At 38.2% G+C, this 22378-nt stretch overlaps 1 long non-coding RNA gene across 2 annotated transcripts in view; it reads right to left on the minus strand.

The window, feature by feature from the left end:
* LOC120310574 overlaps positions 1-22378 on the minus strand; it is a 43993-nt gene that overhangs the window by 15625 nt on the left and 5990 nt on the right. For both annotated transcript variants that reach the window (XR_005557403.1, XR_005557402.1), the window contains exon 3: positions 19358-19449. This is a non-coding gene — a long non-coding RNA (uncharacterized LOC120310574). The remainder of the gene's footprint in view (positions 1-19357; positions 19450-22378) is intronic.

The following is a 22378-nucleotide window of genomic DNA, read 5'->3' on the forward strand; positions in this document are numbered from 1 at the left end:
GGGAGATACACATTTGTATCTGAGTGAAACTTCACAAGAAACGTGTCAGATATCTCATGGAAAAATACTTGTACCGAGGTCAAAGAAAAACGTAACTACCAATTTGTAAATTTATTCATGCTACCTAATTCTGTGCATGTTTATTTGAAAGAATGAAACCCACTGAATTCTGAATACTGTGGACTTATTCTCAAGAAAAAACGTCCGGGAACATAGTCTCTGGATTTTATTTTATACTGTCAGTGCTAGAGAAAACCTTGGTGCAAACATCCTTCCACATTTCCATCTTCAGACTGTAGCTAAAGGTGGCATTTTGGACTTTGCTGTCACTCAGTTCCCTGGTTCTGTTTACAATCTAAATAGAGCCCAAGGGGCACAGTGGTTAAAATGCAGTATTGCAGGCAAACTCTGCCCACAGCCTGGAGTTCGATCCTGATTGGCTCAAGGTTGACTCAGCCTTCCTTTCTTCCGAGGTTGGTAAAATGAGGAACCAGATTATTGGGGGCAGTATGCAAAACATTGTAAATCACCCAGAGAGTGCTTTAAAGCACTATGGGGTAGTATAAAAGCCTAAATGCTATTGCTAGTGTTACCTAGCTTGATGTTCTGGAGATATTTGCAAAGGCCATTTTATTATAGCTAGGTCCTGCCAAAATATAATCAACATAGTTATAAGCTAGTAAGCTTATGACACCTCTCTCCTTATTCTAGTTGTATCTTGTTTCAGTACCCTCTAAAGTTACTTTATGTTTGTGTTACTCACCCCAAGCAGAGTTTTAGAGTAAGTCAGTTGGAAAGAGTTGGTTTTCCCAGTCTTATCACTGGGAAAATGTTGTCATGCTCTCCTATCTTTAGTAAGCTTTTATTAAAAATTGTGCATCTGACGCTCAGTACGCTGGAATTAGAGTATCACGTGTGGCACATAAACATGTTTACAAACATTATCAATGCAAACTTTTTGAATATTGCTGAATAACAATCCATGTTTCTTGGGATCCAATTGATCTTTCTAATAAATCAAGGGAGACTAACTCAGAGAATAAAAAGGAAACAAAACAAAGCCTTTTCTAACAGCTGTGCTTTGATTATGAAAGGTTGCTAAATCCTGCTGGAATTAAACATTTAAAAATTAAAATTCGTCTCAGTAATGAAAAGCAACACCCACTCAAACAAGCAGGAAAAGTGTTGATAAATGTGTCCAATGTAATTGAACCCTGGGGAAATCAGTGTCAATATATGATTCTTTCTTTCCGTGGGGACTAAAACCTAATTCCTTTAGAAGACTCTTCACATTTCTTGACATTATTTAAAGATTTCTGTACATACATTTTTACTCCCAGATGATTTTGGGCACCAGGAAATTACAAAAAATATTTTTGTAAATATGAATTTACACATACCAAGATACCACCAAGACAAAACATGTAAATCCAGATGCAACACGATTGTAAACACACACAAAACACATCTAAATTCTTTAACACCCTGTATATTTTGAAAACATCTCCATCTTCAATGCAACAGAGAACCCACTGGTTGATCTTTTGTACAGCAAATATTCTCAAGGCCAAAGTTTCTGCTGGAAGTAATAAGCTTTGGGGTTTTTTTTTCAGTCTGAAAAGGGCAGGTATGGTGGCTTATCATTCAGAATATGGACCTCAGTGCAATAACATGTATTTATTTATTTATTAACCCCAAAGATGGTCCAGAAAAATGCTGTGGTTGATGGTATTGAAAAATGCTGAGAAGGCCAGGAGAGCTAAAATGATTGCACCATCTCCATCCTGAACCCTCCAAAGGCCATCAATCAGTTTGACCAATGTCATTTCAGTGCTATGCCCTGGCCTGAGCCCAGACTGAAAGGGGTGCAGTTTCCTTCCCAGACTGTGTTGATCCTGAACTTCTTTGTAGCAGCTAATTAGCCTGTGAGATAAGGCAGGGGTCTCAACCCCGAGTCCATGGACCGGTACCAGGCCGTGGCATGCCAGCAACCGGGCCGCACAAACAAGCAAAGCTCCAGCACACAAAACCACGCTCCTTCCAGTCCGCGGAAAAATCTCCACATAACCGGTCCCTGGTGCCCAACCTGAGATAGGGCATTTCTCCACTGCTGAGTTAAAAAACAATTTCTCACTAGTAACATGCAATGTCTTCATAACATCATCCAAATATCACTGAAGTGATTTGAAGCCTGCAATCATTACTTTTGTTCTGGCAGTAATATCTAGATCACTCTGAGAGAAACTGTAAGTTGCTAGTGTGGAATTACCATAGTACAGGTAGTCCACGATGTATGGCCACAATTGAGCCCAAATTTTATGTTGTTAAGTGAGACATTTATTAAGTGAATTTTGACTCATTCTACAACCTTTCTTGCCACAGTTAAGTGAATCATTGCAGTTGTTAAATTAGTAACATGAATGTTAAGTGAGTCTGGCTTGTCAAAATCATCGTAAAGATGATTGAAAATCATCGTAAAGATGAGTCAGTTGCCAAACATCTGAATTTTGATCACATGACCATGCGGATGTTGTAAGTGTGAAAAATGGTCGTAAGTCACTTTTTCCCATGGCATTGTAACTTTGGTCACTAAATGAACTGTTGTAAGTCGAGGACTATTTGTACTCTCCATCCATCTTTGGGTTGTCACAAACCTTTATTAGCCTAAAGTTTGCTGTCCTCAATGCCAGTGTCTATCTTGTCTCTAAAGCCTCTATCTTGGCTTGCCATTGGGTGGTAATAGACTAATCTAGGTTCTGCAGACCGTGTTAATTACAGCCATTGATTATATCCTTTGGCTTTCCTGCTGCTCCCTTTTATTAGTGTCATCAGGAAACAATCCACCAATCACATTATTGCTCTGGTTTGCTATATGATTTTGATGGATCTTAGACCTGTGAGTTTAGCCATTTGTCAAAACTTGGACCAAGATAGTTAATCTGAGAAAGATAGTTAATCTGGCAGATTTCCACCATCTTATGAATGGGGCACTGGGTTTAGCATTGATTGGTTGGAGTGGAGCTTCCCCGTGTGGATCTTCACTGGCAACACGGTTGTCTGTTGGCTTGTTTTGAGATAAGAGTTTTAGCACATTAAAATTATTTGCCCTTCAGCTCTCATCTTCATCCTGACAATCAGCTGTTTGAAGCTGTGGAAAGAAAAAGTAATGGACTTAGAGGAGAGAGCCCTGGACTTAGGGGGTCGGAGATTCCAAACTGATCTGCAGGCAGCATCTTCTCCTTATGGGTCAACTGGTCATGCCACCTAGCACTCTGGATGAGGAAGTGTCTTAAACTTGTCTCAGTCATAGGATAAGGACAAAATCAAGATAAGTTTCATAGAAACCCAGTGAAATAAAGTGTTCCAGGACTTGTCAATATTGTGGTTAGCTCATAAATTATTCTCACCAGATTAGAATTAGCTTTTTTTAAAAAAATGGGAGGAAAAGTTTTTTTAAAATCACTTATTTTATATTGTGAATCATGACTGGGGGCAGATCATACAATGAATATTCAATTTGTTCCCCATTCACTTATCTGGCAAGAGGTACAGTGTGCTTTATTTTGCTTTGGCTATATCCCACTTTAGGAAAGATTCAGAGAAAGGGGAAAGCCTGAGAGATGGATAGCAAGGATGATTAAGTCCTATGAAGAGATAGAAACAACTGGGACCTTTGGGAAGGCTGAGTGGCCATATGAGAGCACTGTTCAAACACCTGAAGGTCAAGACTTTTTCTCTATCATTCCAAATGGCAGAACATGGCATAATAGATTTATGTAACTGGAATGGAGTGAGTGGAGCAGAACAGAAAAGAACAGAATAACAAAGTTGGAAGGGAACTTGGAGGTCTTCTGGTCCAATCCCCCTGCTTAGGCAGGAAACCCTATACCATAAAATTTCAATATAAAGGCAGAAAAAAAAATCCTAATGTTAGAGCAGTTCAACTGTGGCATGCAAACATCTTTGCACTGGAACACCTGTTTCAACTAAGATTCAAAGCTGCACAATCCTAGAACCAATATCCCAGAAAAATGGTGGATTAGATAAATGAAACAGCAGATTAGATTCAGTGGTTTATATGGCCCCTTACAACTATAGGATTCTAGGACAACTGTTGAAAAAGGCAGATAATTCCCCCCATTTTTCTGTTATAAAAATTGCAGAACTTCCCTTATGATCAATCACAACCCACAGCGTGTATGTTCTTATTTCCTTCCATAGATTTAGTGATCACAACGTAATAGGAAGTGAAAGAGAGAAACCAAACCCAGAAATGAGCTTATGGCGTCTTTCATCAACTTAAGGTCTAAAATCCATCTTAGATGAAATGCCACAAATGCCACTGCTTACATGGATATGTGCATGCAGCTGTAGCAACAGGTTATATTTTTATCCACGTAGTTACAGAAGGTCCATGGCTGCACACTGTTCTCAAGCTATCCATCAATCAATCCTGTTGTTATTTATTTATTTCAGTTTCTATGGCAACCTACATATACATGACTCCTGGCAGCTTGCAAGCATCAAAAACAATACAATGATTGTCCTTTAGCTAGAGAAAGGTAGAAACATAGTTTTGACAGACAAAAAGAGCCCAATCCTTTAAAAAATGAAATTCAGTATAGTTAAATTTAAATGGATATTCTTCTATGTCCTTTCTTTTACTTTGAAATGCAGCCTTCTACCTATATGGAATTAAGGACACAATACTTCTTTTTCTGAGCAAAGGGAAGAAAATACATCTTGATCTTTCAAAGCTTTGGTTCTCACTTGATCTTGAGTTCCTACATGTTTAACCAGCCCTGGCCTAGTTTATATCCATACATTGTGGTTATGTCAAATTATGCTTGCTGTTATTTAAATATCTCTCCCTCACCTCTCATATCATTCTAATTACCAATTTTGTAAGGATTAATATAGTTGAAAGTGTGGCTTCTGTTTAAAAAAATTGAATCCTACAGACAGCACCAGTTCAGTTTCTATCTGAAATTATCTGCAGACATTTCTAAATGTAATAGCGCTTTTAGGCTCTGATGATGATGTACTCTGTTTGGTTTTATTCCTCAGACTGGAGCAATTCATTTTGAAAACAATTATCCATGCTTTTCTAGTTTACTGCCATTGATTCTTTACTGATGCATGTTTTCATTTTCTACATTAAATCTTTAAGTCAACAGCACTAGATACCAGGAAGTGGTAGACTGTGCTCATTGATTTTAGTCTTTGATGACTTCTAATTAACCTGATACCACATTGCTTGTGAAAATGATTTCACCTGAGTTTTTAGTTTTTAACAGAAAACTAGAATGTAAACAAAGTGCTATGCAGATATAGTGATGAAAAGGGGTGGGGGAAGCATTTCCTCTTCCCCTTATCTTCTAAGTCAGGGGCCTTCAAATTTGGCCCTTTTATGACTTGTGGACTTTTATGACTTGTGCCTGGTTGAGGAATTCTGGGAGTTGAAGTCCACAAGTCATAAAAGGGCCAAGTTTGAAGACCCCTGTTCTAAGTCTATGTGAGCTATGAGTCTAAGGACTAGTTCAAATATCATAATTACTTCTATAACAAAGACTCTGGAAAAATCTTTTAAAAGCACAGACGTGTAAAATGTTTTATGTCAGAGTCCGTCAACCATTCAGAGAAAAGTCCTTGAGCAGGATCCAGCAGTTGGTTTACAATTTCTCACATATGTGAGAATAACATTCTCCTATATGCTTTCATGGAAATCATTGCAAAAACACTTCCAAAAAGATTGCCTCGAAAGAAAATTTAGAAACTGTCCTTTGGAAAATTTAAGCAGTAAGTGATGTAAAGTGTCCAATACTTATCAATAATTTTTCCAATTGATACCCACATGTTTGCAAGACAGATGGCAGCAATTCAATAATATTGATATGAAAAAAGTGGTAGAGTTCCAAATATATTCTCATGGCCTTGACCAAGGTCACACTGATTATGAGTTCTGGGAAATGCAGTCCCAACGTATCTGGAGGGTATTAGCTTGGGAAAATCTGATAAACACTGACTTTGTGGAAGAAACTTTTCAAAAATCCACTTCTAATATTATTCAAGCTGAAAGAGCTGTAGCGTTCCACTTTTCACCACTTACAGTAAATACATTTTTTTAAAAAAAATATCCTTCGGCTTGAAGAACAGAAATCAGTGAAGTCAGCTTTGTGCTTTTCCTCATAGGCAGCAATTGTTGTAAGTCGAGGACTACCTGTACTTTATCACTTTTTTCCTTTTTTGGGGGGGGGGGGGTCATCAAGTTTTTGACACCTTGCTAGGCAACTGGTAGTACTCGGATGTTGCCATATTCTAAAAGCGGTACAGTGGGTGAAAAGGTTGAAAAGCCCTGATCTAAGCTGTTTAAGAGGATGAGAGATTAGAAAGGGATGATCATTCTTATCCCTCAAAGGGAGGACAACGTAGGACAATCAGGTTGTGTCCTGAAGACAACAGGAATGCATTGTACAGAGGCACTGAACAATGTTTTGGAATTTTAGGGTCTCAACTTTCATCTGCAGGGTTTTTCACTGGGACAAATAGTAGGGGCAGCTTTCATTAATCCTGAATGATTATTCCTATTACTAAGGTGACCAACTTTTTTACAATGAAAAGGAGGACATAAATAAGTTGAAGAAAAAATATCGTAAATAAAAGAAACATTTTACTCATTGCAACAATAATACAGACAACTTGCATGTGCAAAGTTTGCCAGCCAGGTGTTTTGGCATGCTCAGCAGCAATTCCTATTGGCTTTTGAAAGCCAATAGTGGGAGTAGCAAGCTCATGCAAAAGTTGAAAAAAAAACCCATCAAAAAAAGGTGCCAGAACACTATTCTGAGCGTTTTATGAGGGGAAAAAAAAAGCCCTGCAGATTAGTCTTCAAATATCGAAAAGGAGGACATGAAGGAGGACACTTTTTGAGGGAGGACAGAACTTACAAAAGGAGGATTGTCCTCCCTAAAGGAGGACGCTGGTCACCTTACTATTACAAAATCTTTTTGTGGACACATTTCCAAAGCTGAAGCATGTCTTTTGAATCATATACATTTTAGATCCTAACACCGTGTGAATCACAGAAGCTCACCCAGAGATTATGAGCCAATTGCTGTCTCTTTCACCTCTACCTATTTCACAGCATTCTTCTGGGGAAAAAAGAGGGGAGGAAGTACTATGTACTAAACTACACTATGTACTTCCTGGTTTGAACTAATTGCAAAAAGTAGGATGTAAATCTTGTAAAGAAAGAAATCAGCTACCTGATTTATCAGTAGGATTGGAACTTTGAAAGGATATTTCCTGCTGTTTTAGACCTGGGGGTGGTTTGGCTTTTTCCTTTGTTTTTAAATTTGTTAAATCTGCTATAGTTTTACATTATAGTTTTGTGTCTTTCTTAATTTAAAATGTCAGACAACTGAAATTTGTGTATTTAGAGAAGATACCAGGCTTATAAATTCCCAGTTTAGGAACTGTATGGGCCATGGGACTGCTATTTGCTGACCACTCTTCCAAAGCATTGCCTGATTCTTTGTGTGCTGACATTGTTAGTAAATTTCTAAAAACTTCTAGTGGTGTGATCACACCTACAAGGTTGTAAGTCTGTAGTTTCCAAAAATATCTATGAATAATCACAAAGTACTTGCTGTTCATACTGTAACAAAGGTCCACTGATATTCCTGTTTGAGTCTTCTGGAGAAAAAAGACCTAAGAGAGAGCTGATGAGAAGACTGACTGCCAAAAACTTAAAATATGTTCTCAGGTTCCTTCTGGAGAAGTTAGAGAAAATGTATATTGTAAGAGTAGAAATAAAATATGGATCATATCCAGTGGTTTTTTTTTGTAAGAAAAAAGATGCCGGAACTCACATCTTGTTAATCTTTTATTTAAAAAATTATATATTCAGTTCTAAACATAAATTTAATTTATTGTATTTAAGGCAAATGTTCATAGTAAACTTTACACTAAAAAATAAAAAAAGATTTTCAATTCACCAACAATTTTTTAAAATAAATTATTTACCTTTTGCATGTAGTCAATCCCTGTACATACACCCACATATGTCAGTTGTGTAATGAAACATAATGGTCGCCGCCCACATTAAGCACTCAGAGTGTGACCACATGACTAATCACAAGCCGAGCAGTGCCACAAGCCGAGCAGCGCCATCACAAACAGCGCGGACGAAGTACACATGCACCGGACTCAACACACAAGCAGCCTGCATGCATCATTTTAATGATTTTGCCGCTGACCTGCTATGCTCAACAGGGTGATTCAAGTCTACGTGGACCAAACATCAAATTTTCAAAATTTACTTTTAAAACTTGGAAAATCCATCGATAAAAGATGCCGGAACTCTGTTCCTGTGCATTCTATGACAAAAAAAGCAGCGATCATATCCAGTAATCAATTATCTGCTGAGAAAATAAATCAATTTGAAGAATTATTTTTTTCCTCATGTTGCATTTCCCAGATCTGCTCTGGTGTATTGAGTGGTTGCAATATGAAAGAGATAATCTGGAAAATCCACTGGACCAGCTCAAAGAGCATGGTACTTTTGAAGTATTTCTAGATGAACATTATTACATAAACATTGAAAAAAGACCTTGTTATTCTTTGCAGAATGAAGTTGCTCAGAACAAAAAGCATTATTTAAAATGAAATGGCATGGCCAAGTGAGGAGAGATGGAGAGCACTGGTATGCCTTGAAATGAGAAGATGGAAGGCAACATGACTGCCCTTTTCAAACACCTCCCCAGCAGAGGGGAGAAGGAATAGAGATCCAAATGCCAGGGAAGAAAATTCTATTAGCTTGGGGTAAACACCTTTTTTTCAAGGGAACTAAAGTCATACCTCAAGTCCAAGATGTGCTTATCATTCCAGGATACTGAATAACAGTCTTATGCGACAAGGTACACAGAGTTCTTTCGGTGGAGCTAAGAGTTAAAGATGAAGATGGGTATAGCCACCAGTAAGAAACTAAGACCTGGAGAAAATTATAAATGCTCAAGTATGTAAGATACTTAGGCTTGCGTCATCATCAGCCACTTGGCTCTGGATTGGAAGGAAATTTTTTTGATGGTGACATGCCAGTGTAAACAGTGGCTATAATTGAAAGTGAGTGGGAACACTGAACCCATTTTTTTATATCATTCTCTTTTTTCTGTTATCTTCTTCTCTTTATCCTGTATAGCAGGCGTCTATGAAGAGAACACATAGCTCTGGCCAGATGTTTAAACTAATTGCTTGCAGAGTATTAGGCCATTGGTTGGTTAATGCATTCTTAGGGTCTCTGGTATATTAAAAAAAAATGAGACCTTTGATATCCTTCATTCAAATATAGATCAAGTTTGATATGATAGCTACAAAGCATTGTAGGCACATATGGCAAACTTTTTCCATCCTCCTGACTCTACTGACTATTGCTCAGTCATGATTAATCCCATGTTTCTCTCCTTGATATTTTGAACAGAATATCAGAAGGCTTAGCCGGATGTCCTGAATGCCAGACGCACCGGAAAGCACTGAAAAGCAGCTGCTGTTTGGAATACTTACATTAGAACAATTTTATCAGGCAGCTAAGCTGAAAGATATAATTACTAGTCTTCAGTTTTTTTAGCGGAAGAGACTGACATACTTGTGCAAAAGCACTGAAATCCATTGTATATTTACAATTCTTTTGAGTTATTTATTGCATAACATCCTCACTCATAAATAACTTTGGGGGGGGGCTCTTAATGTAGGCAAAGACATCAAATATATGGGAAAAGCTTATTTCTTTCAAGTATTTTGGATCTGTACTTTTTTATGTGATGTAGCTCTTCTAGGACTTATAGTACACATTCTGAAGTGTACTAAGATATCAATAGTACTTAGACTTATATACCGCTTCACAGTAATTTATACAGTGGTGGGATTCAAATATGTGAACAACCAGTTCTCTGTGTGGATGCTGCTTTCGGAAGTCCATTCTGGGCCTGGGCAACAAAAAATTAGCTACCGGTTCTGCCAAAATGGTGCGAACCGGCTGAATCCCACCACTGGCTTTATAGCCCTCTCTAAGTGGTTTATAGAGTCAGCATATTGCCCCCACATTTTACCAACCTCAGAAGGATGGAAGGCTGAGTCAACTTTGTGCCTGTCAGGGAAACCATTCAATTTCATCAATTATGGTCAGGGGAGCCTTCAAGGGCCACAAAAAAGTACATATTGTATGTCTGAATCTATAGATTGCCTACAGTAACAAGATATAGTCAGGGCAGGAAATTAACTCTGTTGGAATGCTAAACCTATTTTTATTGAAGTTAGCTATAACAGACTCTTGCAGGTCTGATTATGCTGGACTCCTTCTACCAGTGAAGTTGAGAGGCATCTGCTAGAGCTGCTTCCAAATATTATTTCATTCTAGATTTTAAAAAATATTTCAGTCTCTTTTGCCTAGGAAATTCCTGCATATTTCCATCAAAAGTTGTCTTTCCTACTCTCTACAATGTCACAGTTACATTGACTATGTAAGCATAGAGTCTACAGATTAGACAACAGGGGTAATCCTACAGTAAACTACCAGGCTAACTGGATCCTAATACAATCACCAGCCTCCAAATTCCTCCACTATCTGTCCTTAAAGTTCCATGAGAGGTTCTCTGTTGAGATATGCCACTTTCATGCCAGAACCTCTTAGGCTGCTGTCTAAATAGTGAGCTGATAATGAGATACAGACAATGTTGTAAGGGTGTCTTTTGCATAAATGGTTGGTGAGTGTTTTCATTCTACAGCCAACAAGACATGTGGATGAGCCTAGGTGAGCCAGAGTGATTGATTCAGAGTTTTCAATTAACCCCTCTCACCCAGTAGAGCAAAACTTGATAAATTGTATATTTTATTATCAATTAGCAAAATTAAACTATTGGGATAGCCATTTAAAACTCCATACTCTTGACAGAAACATGCATAAGATGGTAAAGAAAATCGTTTCTAATGATGACCAAACAGTGAAAACTAAGACATATACATAAATCAATCACCTGTTTGGCTGCTTATAACACGTCTTCAATTTGTCCTCCAGTATTTTATCTGATTATTTAAAAATATCCAGAAAAATAACTATGACAAGAAAAGTAGTAAAAATATTGCTAGAGTTTTCTGTTTGAAAAGCAGAAAACTCTACGGCAAATCACACTGTGACTGGAGGCAGGTTATTTCTTAATGTACAGAATTTGTTATGATCCACAACACATCAATGTTTTTCCAGGGATTATTGTATAGTTTTCCCCTAAACACAAATTTTAGCTGGAAAGGGATAAGAAGAGATATATTTAAATTCTTCAGTATAATTAAATATTCATTGAAAGAAGTCATCCCACTTTTCAATATAAAATTCTCAATTTTATTTCCAATATACAGACATTTAGGCCTGGAATTTAAGTAAGTCATTAAGTACATCATCATGTTGCTGGACCCAATTTTATAACCATTTTACATTGGTCATTAAGCAAATCTGGCTTTCCCCATTGATTGATTTTGCTGCAACTATCCTAAATGTGAGCTGCCAGCCAAGTGTCCAAATTGTGATTATGTGGGCTGTCAGTTCTAATTTTAAGGATAAGCCAAAAGTCATTTTTTTTAGTGTTGAACAAATGGTTATAAGTAAGGATTACCTGTAATTTACAAATTGTATATATTTATTTACAACTAGCCTTTTTTCTTCAATTTATTCATTAAAACATGCCAGAACAGACGTGTTTTATATGCTAGTAATTCTAGAGTAATTGCACCATTATAAATACATATATTCTTTATCAATCTTTTGTCTTTTTAAAGTGTTTGTGCCCCAATTCAGCAAAAATTCATGCTCATTATAATGATATTTAGATGCCTGGGAAAGAGACTCAGGCAGACAAATCTATGTATTTTCCTGATCTCTCTGCAGTGTTGGTTTTAATTTCCAACGTCCCAGTTTAAAAGGAAAGGTCCTCAAAATGATGAACCAATAATTTGCATCAGAGCCTGGGGATGGGGATTTTTTCATAGAACACCATCCCTGCATTAAATAATACAGTTTCATTGTGGATGATCATCAAAGATGATACAGTGCAGATACTGTTCGAAAAGAGCTTAATTCTAACCCATTTTTCTCTTGAAATTTCCATGATCTTATGAAAATGTCTATACATTCATAATCTTACAAATTCTTCTGACAACTTTCTATTGAATATAGAATTTGGATACAATTATTTTGAAATGTGTATGTTGGCAGTTCAGGAAAAGAAATGTACTTTCATGCCCTAGTGCCAAAGACACACACAAAACAACTGAAGTGATAGATTTGTTCTGAGACAATAAGAAAGGATGACTTGACTGAAACCTCATCTCTGAAACAAAATGTGGGAAAGGATATCCAGAAAGCACCCGGCCCAGCCCTCCTTATTTGATATGCTTAGTTTCTCTTTGCAAATAATCTTTTCTTTCATGGCAAGAAGACCTTAAGTCCTTCAGTCAGGGCTTCTTTTATTATGTCCTTACATGCCATCTGAATGAGCTTCCTCTTCTTTGCAAAATCCTGTCCTGAATTCTCTTCTTTTCATCATGATCTTTTAAAAAAACTGCACATTTTCAAAAACACCCTGGCCTTTAAGAGACTAAAGAACCAGAATGCACAGGAAATAGTGAACAAGCTCTTTCTGCAATATTTTTAATTCAGATCTTTCCGTTGTAAGCCAGTGAACCAATTCCATCACCAGTGTAAAATGTACGGCAGGCTTGCTTTTGTGCAAATATGCTTTTATTTAGTCTCAGATGATGCTTGAATGCCAAACAGCCTGGTCCCCAGATAAAATATGCTATACCACCCTAGAGTATTAGGCTTAGGCAAAATGTCAGCTACTGACAAACACTTTGAGGATAAAATGATATGTCATTATTATTTTTGCCTTCCTGTTAAGAGGCTTTGATTTAAGGCCTTGACATATTGAGATGACAAGCAATGCATTTAGCCTACAGTGTAAGAAGCCTATTAGAAGGAGGCTATGCACTCTGTCCAGTGCTCCAATTTTTCTTTTCAGACTTTTCATCAAGGTTAATTAAAGGCTAATGTTATAAAGTAGGAACAGGCCCAGACATTCAGTGACCCACTTGGTCAAGCAATGCCTATTTTCCTAATGGCTGCAGAGGTCTTACTGTACTACTTCTCCCTATAGAAAGTGATTAAAGCCAAGCAAGATTCTCATAGAATTTTCTTTAGCAAGAATGATTGAGATGTGTGGATGGAAATACTAGCATCTGAATATTTTCTACTTAGAACCAATTTATCCCCTATCCCCCTGCAGACGTGTCAAACTCGCGACATCACGTGACATTGCACAACGTATCGGAGCTTTTTCCCCATTGCCGGCACTGGGGTGGGCGCGGTTTCCTCATGACACATCTGGCCCGCAGGCCAGTAGTTTGACACCCCTGCCATACTGGATTAGACTTTTGAGCTTTTTTTCCATCAGCTTTGCTGTCACCTGGCAGGGAAGTAAGGCTTTTCATTAATAACTGAGAAGCTTGAATCTTCAACACGTCAGGGAAGCAATTATTACAATTTTCCCTTCTCCCAGCTTTAAAAATCATTTTAGTTCAGGTATGCACTAGTTATAACAGGCGATGGTATACACAACCCATCAAACAAACATTGTGGCCTAGCAGGAGCTTGTTTAAATTTTTAGAGAGCAAAGATAAGAGATGGATGTATCAGTTTTGGGCCTTGATATCTGGATCTTAATATATAAGCAATTCCTTTTCTGTCAGGGAAAACAATATGATTTCTATTTTGAATATACAGTATATACTTCTTGGAATGCTCGATTGTTATAATACACTATCTTTATTTAGCACAGCCTTTGCTACAGATACTTTTTCACAGAAATAACATATAAAGGCAACTAGAATTCCCTGTCTTCTTCCTGTCTCCCTAGACAGCAAAGCCAAAATAGAGTCTGTGATGCCCTTAATGGGCCTACAAGTGTCTTGTCCAGAGCAAGCCCTATCTATCATCTTTCAAAATCACATTATCCTGAAAGCCATTACAATAAGTCAACTACTCATTCCTGTACAGACATAGTAGAGAAAGCCTGGGCCTCCGGGACATGGCATTTTTTTCACAGCTGTCTTTCCACGCTATGGTATATATATATATACTTGTGCTACTTTTTCCATCTAACTTTCTACCCAATACAACAGCGAAAAGAGCCCATTGTAAATAATTAGAATTTTCTTGAGTCAGCCAAGAGGCAGTTTATTGCCAGCACTAATTATGAAAGTGCTAATGTTAATTAAAATCTATTTTCAAATATGTTTCACAGTTTTGAGCATGGCAGGAAGTGTTAATCATGTGAATTGCCACACTGTATTCAAGGGAGAAAAAAATCAGGCAAGGCTTTTAAAAATCTACTTGAAAAGATAAAGCAAGAAGTAGGAAACAATACCCAAATTGACAATTCAAACATCTCAGATAATTAAAGTGTATGCACTTCAAATGCTTATCATAACTTACTGTTCTAAGTTGTTTTCTGAGATTTCCTGTTTTCTGGATTTCCAGACCATTTCTGATGAACATCTCCAGGAGACTATGCACTATATCATCTATTCTGTCCAGCCATTGAGCAGCCAACATAAATAACGTGAACAGGGTTAGATTCTCCTTCTACTACTATGGTCAGGAAAAGGTCAAGTTCAACTTACAGATAGTCTACAGCAGCAGTCCCCAACATTTTTGGCAAAAGGGATTGGTTTTGTGGAAGACCATTTTTCCACAGACAGGGGAGAATGGTTTTAGTTTTGCTCATTTGCTGATCTCCAGCTGTGTGGCCTGGTTCCTGACAGGCCACAGACTGTTACCGGTCTGTGACCCAGGGGCTGGGGACCCCTGGTCTATAGTATGAATGAAGAAATGTTAAGAACTTCTTGTTCTCTTTTCTAATATTGGGTTCAGCAACAGATGACTCCAAGCTCCATCTTTCTTCTGACACTCGAGGGATATCACAAATCCTGAGTATATGTCTGCAGAAAAATTTGTGACTGATGCGGATTAAGAAGCTGAAGCTATAGCTAACAAAGCTTTTGTCTCAGAAAGAACAAATTGGAAACAACTAAAGTATATCAGTCAAAGGGGGGTCTGTTGGGATAACAATTTCATATATAAATTCAGTGCCCTGAGTAGAGATCATCAAATATTGTCAGATGCAAATTTTGCTCTATTAGATACAGCTTCAATCTATAATCAATACATTATTTGGGATATTATCTGAACTAATGATCTAAAATGGAGAAATATGGTTAAAGAAGAACAGAAACCAACATACTTAAGAATCAGAATTCTAGTAATTGTAGAGCAAGGAGGATGGGGGTAAAACAGAGTTCAAATTAGAAGAGGAGAGAACCAAGTGAAATTATTATTTCTGAATAGAACAAATGGCTTCTTTTATAGAGTTGTACAAGTCTTAGCTACTAGGGTTATTCAAATATTCCTACTTAATTTATTTATTCACTTAATCTCTAGCCCATCCATTTCTAGAATGACTCTGAGAGATTTCACCAGATTAAAATCACATTTTGCCATAAAATAACACATAATGTAATGTAGAACAAAAAGTGGTATATGAGGAATCATGAAAACATAATTCCATGACACCCACAACTAGAAGAAGACCTATCCAAGCCCCAACCATCTAATCACAGGCCTCGGGGGGGGGGGAAGGTATTTAATGATTACTTGTAGGCAGGCAAGGTAGGAGTCATACGGATCTTCAAAGGAATACTCTTCCAAAGAACAGCTGTAAGATACCAGTCCTTAGAGGTAGTCCAAACAAGAAGCACCATAATACCTCTGATTATGGTACTGCCTTTATTGTAAGGTTTCAGTCATGCAATCTTGTAGGTCTGAAAGTACATCTCTCTCCTCTTGCCTTTACAATCCAAGGAACTATGAAGGGTCCCTTCTTCCTTCTGCAGGCTAAGCTGCCATTTATCTGACTGTTGTTTAGTCTGTTGCTGTCCTCTTCCTCTCTTTCAAGATGTTCTTGAAAACTTTTACATATTTCTGGTGCTGCTGCATTTTAAACTTATCTCTAAAATGATGCTTAAGGGCAATCCCATGTAGAATGCATTGAAGTAAGCCAGCTGTGAGGTAGGCAAGCTCTGAATAACCATGAAGGAGGACTCTTGATTCAGGAATGGGAACACCTAGTACAGTGATGGCAACCTTTTAGAGACTGAGTGCCCAAACTGCAACCCAAACCCCACTTATTTATCGCTGGGTGCCAGGTGGGCGTGGCCCACTGGGTGGGCGTGGCTGTGGTGGTCATGGCAGTCTGGTTGGGTGTGGCCAAGGTGGGCGTGGTCACCTCGATGTTGCTCGTGGGGAGGGACACCTGTGGGGGCTGGGAACGGTTGTGGGAGATCCAGGTGGTCTCTGGCAGGTGGGGCGGTAGGCAGGAGGCTCGTCCTGTGGGGTGAGGCGAGGCAAGGCGAGGCAGGGCAGGGGTGCCATTGTCACTGGGCAAAGTGAGGCAGGGGCCGGGACAGCTGCTGCCTGACACCATCAGCCCCCACACACAGAGGCCAGCAAGCGCACGGGGACCGACAGTGTCTATCAGCAGCCACCGCTTGCTGGCCCCTTGACGGGCGCACTCTGGGGCTCTGCAACCTGCTGCCAGCAGTTCAGAGAAGCCATCTCTGAGCTGGATGGCCGGCCGACAGCTGAGGAGGCAATGGAGTGGGTTGTGCCCGGGAAAAGGAGAGCATGCGAGGCCAGGAGGAATGGGATGCTGGGATGCATCCAGCCACATGGGACCTCGGTGAGTTAGAGGGCAGCTGGTTGAAGGACAGTTGCCATCTTTGGGGCATGGTGCGTGTGCCCACAGAGAGGGTTCTGAGTGCCGCCTCTGGCACACGTACCATAGGTTCGCCACCACTGACCTAATAAGACCTTTCTGAATACAGCTGTCACTTGCTTCCTGAACCAGAATTGAGAGTGTAGGAAGACCCCTCCAACCAGATCACACACGTGCCTCAGATGGAGGAATGCAGGTCCATTCTGGGCTAGAGATGGAAGATCCCATAAGCACCCAAAGCCATTCAGTCTTGTTTCTCTTTATAAAGAAAAAAACCAAATAGTTTTTATATAGGAAAACATAAATCAAAAAGGGATGCAACTAAAATTAGGGGTCTTTTTGTTTAAACAAACAAGCAATGAGCTTTTAATGCTTCTGAATTGTATGAGACTTAGAGCAACTTAAGCACATACAGGATTGTCCTGCAAAGCTGGACAAAGTATTCTTACTTATGAATTGCTTTGCAATTCTATAGAACTTACTTTGAATAAGAAGTGTTTAGGCTGCAAAAAAAGTATTGTTTTGTACTATAAAGTTTGCAAAGTCGTTTTATAAAGAGCTCCTGTCTTCAATATAAATGATGAATGAAACATATTGTTTTCTTCTCCATAAAATGATTACAACAAACAATAAAAGAGCTTTAAAAGATGGGCTTATGGGATTTTACTGACAATACTGAATTTTAAAAGTGATTTATCCTGTGTAGTGCTGCTTAGCCAAAAAGAAACAAAAGCCATTACGATGATTTTCTATTTATTCAAGACAATACTTCAACTTTGTCTTTGAAACATCAAAGGGATCACAACTAACTACAGAATTTCCATCTTGTAGCATTCAGCTTACCATTGTACAGTATTTAGTACAACTTACTGTCATTGGTATTAAAGTTCCTAAATCATACTCGCATAGGGTGTTTTTTTCTCCTCAAAAGATTAATGTTTGAACTACAGTACTTCATTTTAGGCCAAGATTCAGAATACATCTAGTAAAGTGAATTGCCAGGAATACAACTGAGTCATAACACAACTTCCACTGAACATAGACAAGAACCTTCTTGCTGGATCCTCACCTTAGGAAATATGTTTATTTCTTTGTATAAATGGCACAACATATTGTACCAGCAGTATTGAACTAAAGCCATAATTTTCTGCAGCAAGAATGTCCAGAGACACCAAGTTGGGAAAGCATTACTATTTCCTCTATTTGCCATTTTTTGTTTAACACAATGGATCTGGAGTTTTATATATGAAAATTCAAAAAATATGAGATTACTTCAGTTTACAGCTACTGATTCGTAGCCTCAACATCTCTTAATGTGAACCTAATATTTTGTAGTGCTTACGATCCAACACAATTCATGTCTCAAGGACTTCTTCAATCTGTAGCAAGCTGGTTTTAAAAAAAGCATACACAACACACAATCCTTGGCTTATGCAGAGGAGAGAATGAACAAAAGGGAAGGAAAGGGGGAGGAGAGAAGAGGGAGAAACGAAAGGAAAAAGGAATGAAGGAAGAAGGAGAAAGATGGAGGGAAGAGAGGACAGAAAGAGCAAGGTGGGAAGGACAGAAGGAGGGAGGGCAAACAGACAGGTAGGTAAGCAGGTAGGCGGGCAGGAAGGAAAGAGGAGGGAGGAAAGGAGAAAGGAGGAAAGGAACGAGGAAGGAAGTGGGAGAAAGGAAAAAAAGGTGGAGGGAGGAAAGATTTCTGATATTCACTTTCAGTATCTCACAAGGAAACTCCATGGGAAAGGGATAGGAAGTTGGAAGTTGCTCTTGCTCCCACTAATTTTTTGCCTGCCTATGAATGGTCATTCTGTTTCTCTGTTTAGGTAAGGAAATATCTCTGAAATGATAACCCAACTGGTCACAGGTCATCTAGTAACTTTCTAAAATCGAAGTCTTAATTAACTCTATTTATTCGAAGGTTCTTAAGCTTATAGTTAAAATTTTCTTTTGTTAAGGATTGAAGATAGGGTCATCCAGTGTTTTCAGACTTGTCGATCCTCATAGTCAAAACATAATTAAGCAATTTGCACATGTGATTAGAAACTTACCATCCTTTTAAAGGCACTGACTAGAGTTTGAGCAAGATGGTTATTCTCTTGCCTTTAATTACTTAAAACCTATCAGAAACCATTGTCTTGCAGTCTCCTCCCAAGGAATTTATAGATAAAAAATAATTGCAGCCCAGCTATATTTGAATAGTACAGTTCTTCTTAAAAACAAGACATGTTACCTAATAGCATATCCTCATCTGCCCAACTAACAGCTTTGAAAGGGGTGTGCAATTTTTGTTTTTTGTTTAAATTTAGTACTTGTGTGGTTTTAAAAGAAGAGTAAGGAGAACATATACAAGAGGATTGGAGTCAAGAGTTGACTTATAGTTTTTAAAGGTTAAGGATGACATGCCATCATAAATACAAAGCTGAGTAGCCCTGAACAGTGAGTTGACTTTTTTTGGGGGGGGGGGGGGAGAGTACCTTTGAGTCAGCCTTGATTCCTGGTGATTAGTTGGATTAGTCCCTGCAGTTTTCTTGGCAAAATTGCAGAAGTGGTTTTCTTTCAGTTGCTTCTGAGGGGTGAGAGAGAGATTGGCCCAAAGTTACCCAGCTGGCTTTGTGCCTAAAGAGGACCAGAACTCACAGTCTCGTGGTACAGTCTCTTAAGTGCTACACCGAACTGATTCTTAATATCAACTCGCAAATCAGAACATCTTAAATGAAATAAGTAGAATCCAAATGAGAAAAAAGAAGAAAAGAGGAATTTATCGTTTTAATAAGTGCTTCTTGGTCTAGCTTTGCATTTCACAGCCATTTAATAAAACGATACGTGAGAAACAACATAAAATATTTAAATTTCTTTAGTATATTCAATTTATCTGCAAGAGCTATTCTGCATTTTATAACTAATTCAGGTTGAGTTTGCTTTGCTCGTTCCAGCCCAATCATAACTAGTTTTGTCAACAAACGTGATTTCCAAAGGGCTTTTAAGGAGCGCTACTATTTCTTGCAGCATCGTTGCTCTTCTTTTAGTATTATTTAAAAAATAATGTCACTTAACAACATTCTATCGGGACGCGGGGGAAGAACTTGTTTCCTGATTTTTCCTGGAGCAAGTTAAATTTTGCAGAAAGAGAAAGGCGGAGTGACTCGGCGGATCTGTGACGCTGAAGATTTCTTTAGGATTGAAATGCTACATTGATCACCACGTGCTTTCAATAATCAATCAGTGTAGCTGAAAAATATGCGGAACATACGCACTATGTAAAAAAAGAGATCAATTCACCCACCCCAAAGGGGGAAGAATATCATGTAAAACCCCTCTACACGGAGGCAGGACATCAATATAACAGCTCTACACTTTCGCTTTATAACTCTCCGAATGGTAGATAGCTTCGAGATTGAAAGGAATGCCATCCAATCATTAAAGACCAGGAAGGTAAAATGAGTTGGAGCAGCGGCTGCGCGTTTAAGGACTGAAACCAAAGCTGTTCCCCATTCTCTCTCCTGGGGAGACGTTCGGAAGAACCTAAATAATGGACTTTTATTTGCAAGAGAAGGGCGGCAGATTTAGGGATCCGAAGACAGGATTTTATACAATCGACAACAGGCCTTTATTATTCATTGTTTACATATTTTAGAATTCGGCCCTGCGGTTGAAAATAATCAGCATGTATAAAGTTGTTGATTCTAAAAAAGGGAGGTTATAGGATTTCCATCTGTCTGGATGTCATGATCATCTCTCCTCAAAATATTGTAAGGATGCTCTTGAAAGACTCTCCAGTTGTGTTTTCATTAGTAGACCAGTGTCTACATATGGTTTACTGAACCCACATTAAAAATCCCACATGTTTAGGTGCTGTAATATTGAGCTTCTACATGTCCTGACTTTTTTTCAGCTCAGAAAGTGGACAAGGTGGATTTGTAACAGCTGGGGAGAGTTAGGAATTTTAAAAGTCTTTCTCCATCCAAACTACTTTCTTATTCAAAGTTCACCCCCTTACTCCTTTTATTTCTTTATGTTTAGAGAGCCCGGAGACTGGCAGTCTTTATATGAGGATAGAAAAGATCAGGGTTAGGTTTTTCTGTTGTTGCTGTTTTCTTGATAAAGGCTTCCACCTTCAGCCCACATTTACAGGACAGGACAATCATCTGGCTCAACTTGTATATTACATGAAATATACCCTTTCAATACTAAAATGCTTATTATAAGCTCCAAGTCTCACCCAGGGAGATGCAAATGCAATCTATACTACAGCATAGCATCTCAACCAAATGACTCTTAAGCAGCTTAAAGTTCTAAAATAATAACACAGTTAAAACCAATGAAAACAATCCAAAATAAATATATAAAGCAGCAAAGATAATTGACCAATTTAACAATAAAACCAAGAGACGGGCCCATAACATTTTTGGAATCCCAGGCCTAGGTACATAACCCAAAATCTTATCCCTTATGTGTCCAAATATCCACAGTTACTCACACTTGCTAGGGTTGAATCAGAGTCCTTTTCATCCCATCCAGACCCCAACAGCCTCCAGATACTGGGACTTTTACAAATGCCAGAAATATTCAGCATAGCAAAGACATAAACCAAACTAAAAAGGTGAAATAACAATTGCAGTAGCATCTTTCTCTATTTAAAAAATAATTTTACTCACCAGAGGGGCCTGTTTGACCATGTTTCTAATTCTAGCATAAAAGAATTTGGGTGAGCTTTGATTTTCTTTTAAAGTCAAAGTTATCTTCTGTAGACAGACTTGTCACTTGATTCACTTTTCTGCCAGTTGTGCAGCAGTACATCTTGCATCTTTCTTTATCATGAGAGGGAGCTGCACAATTCAATGGGATCCTTTTTTCTTTTTATTTTTAAAATCTTACTTCCTGTGAAATAGGAGCATTGACTTGTCTTTGAAGGCCTAGTCAAACCTTCTTCAATAGTTCTGTACATTGATCTATGATTTTATGTTTTCATTATTTAGGTCATTGCAGCAAAGCCTTTCTATACTAAGAAAGTATAAATTTTATGAGTCTAAAGAATAATAATTTAAAAAACCCTAACAACTGGGGAAGTCATTATTAAAAGTCATAGATTATAGGAGAGTTTCTTAGTATCACACTTCTCCTGTTTCACTTTCCAAATTTGACACTTATGAATATCATTAACACCCAAATGTTAATCTTAGAACCCATTCATTGTGTTCTAATTCTTTACATAACCCTGATCTTTCTCTGACTGATTTAAGTTGCCTTTCAATATTGGAATCACTCTAACACTGCAGATATGTAAGAACATAAGGGGTGTCAATGAGAAGTGCCGGGTGGCTTTATGCCAAGCAGGTGATGCATATAACATATTTTTGCTTTTCAGTAGGTTATAGAGAAATATAGGGGTGGGAGTAAAAAAGTTTATGCTATACTGATTGATTTAGAAAAAGCACTAAAGTGAATAGGTTAAAATTATGGAATATTTTGCATAAATATAAAGTTGATAATCGGTG

Source organism: Crotalus tigris, unplaced genomic scaffold (genome assembly GCF_016545835.1).
Source record: "Crotalus tigris isolate CLP2741 ecotype Arizona unplaced genomic scaffold, ASM1654583v1 scf7180000018226.349013, whole genome shotgun sequence".
NCBI classification, from domain to species: Eukaryota; Metazoa; Chordata; class Lepidosauria; order Squamata; family Viperidae; genus Crotalus; species Crotalus tigris.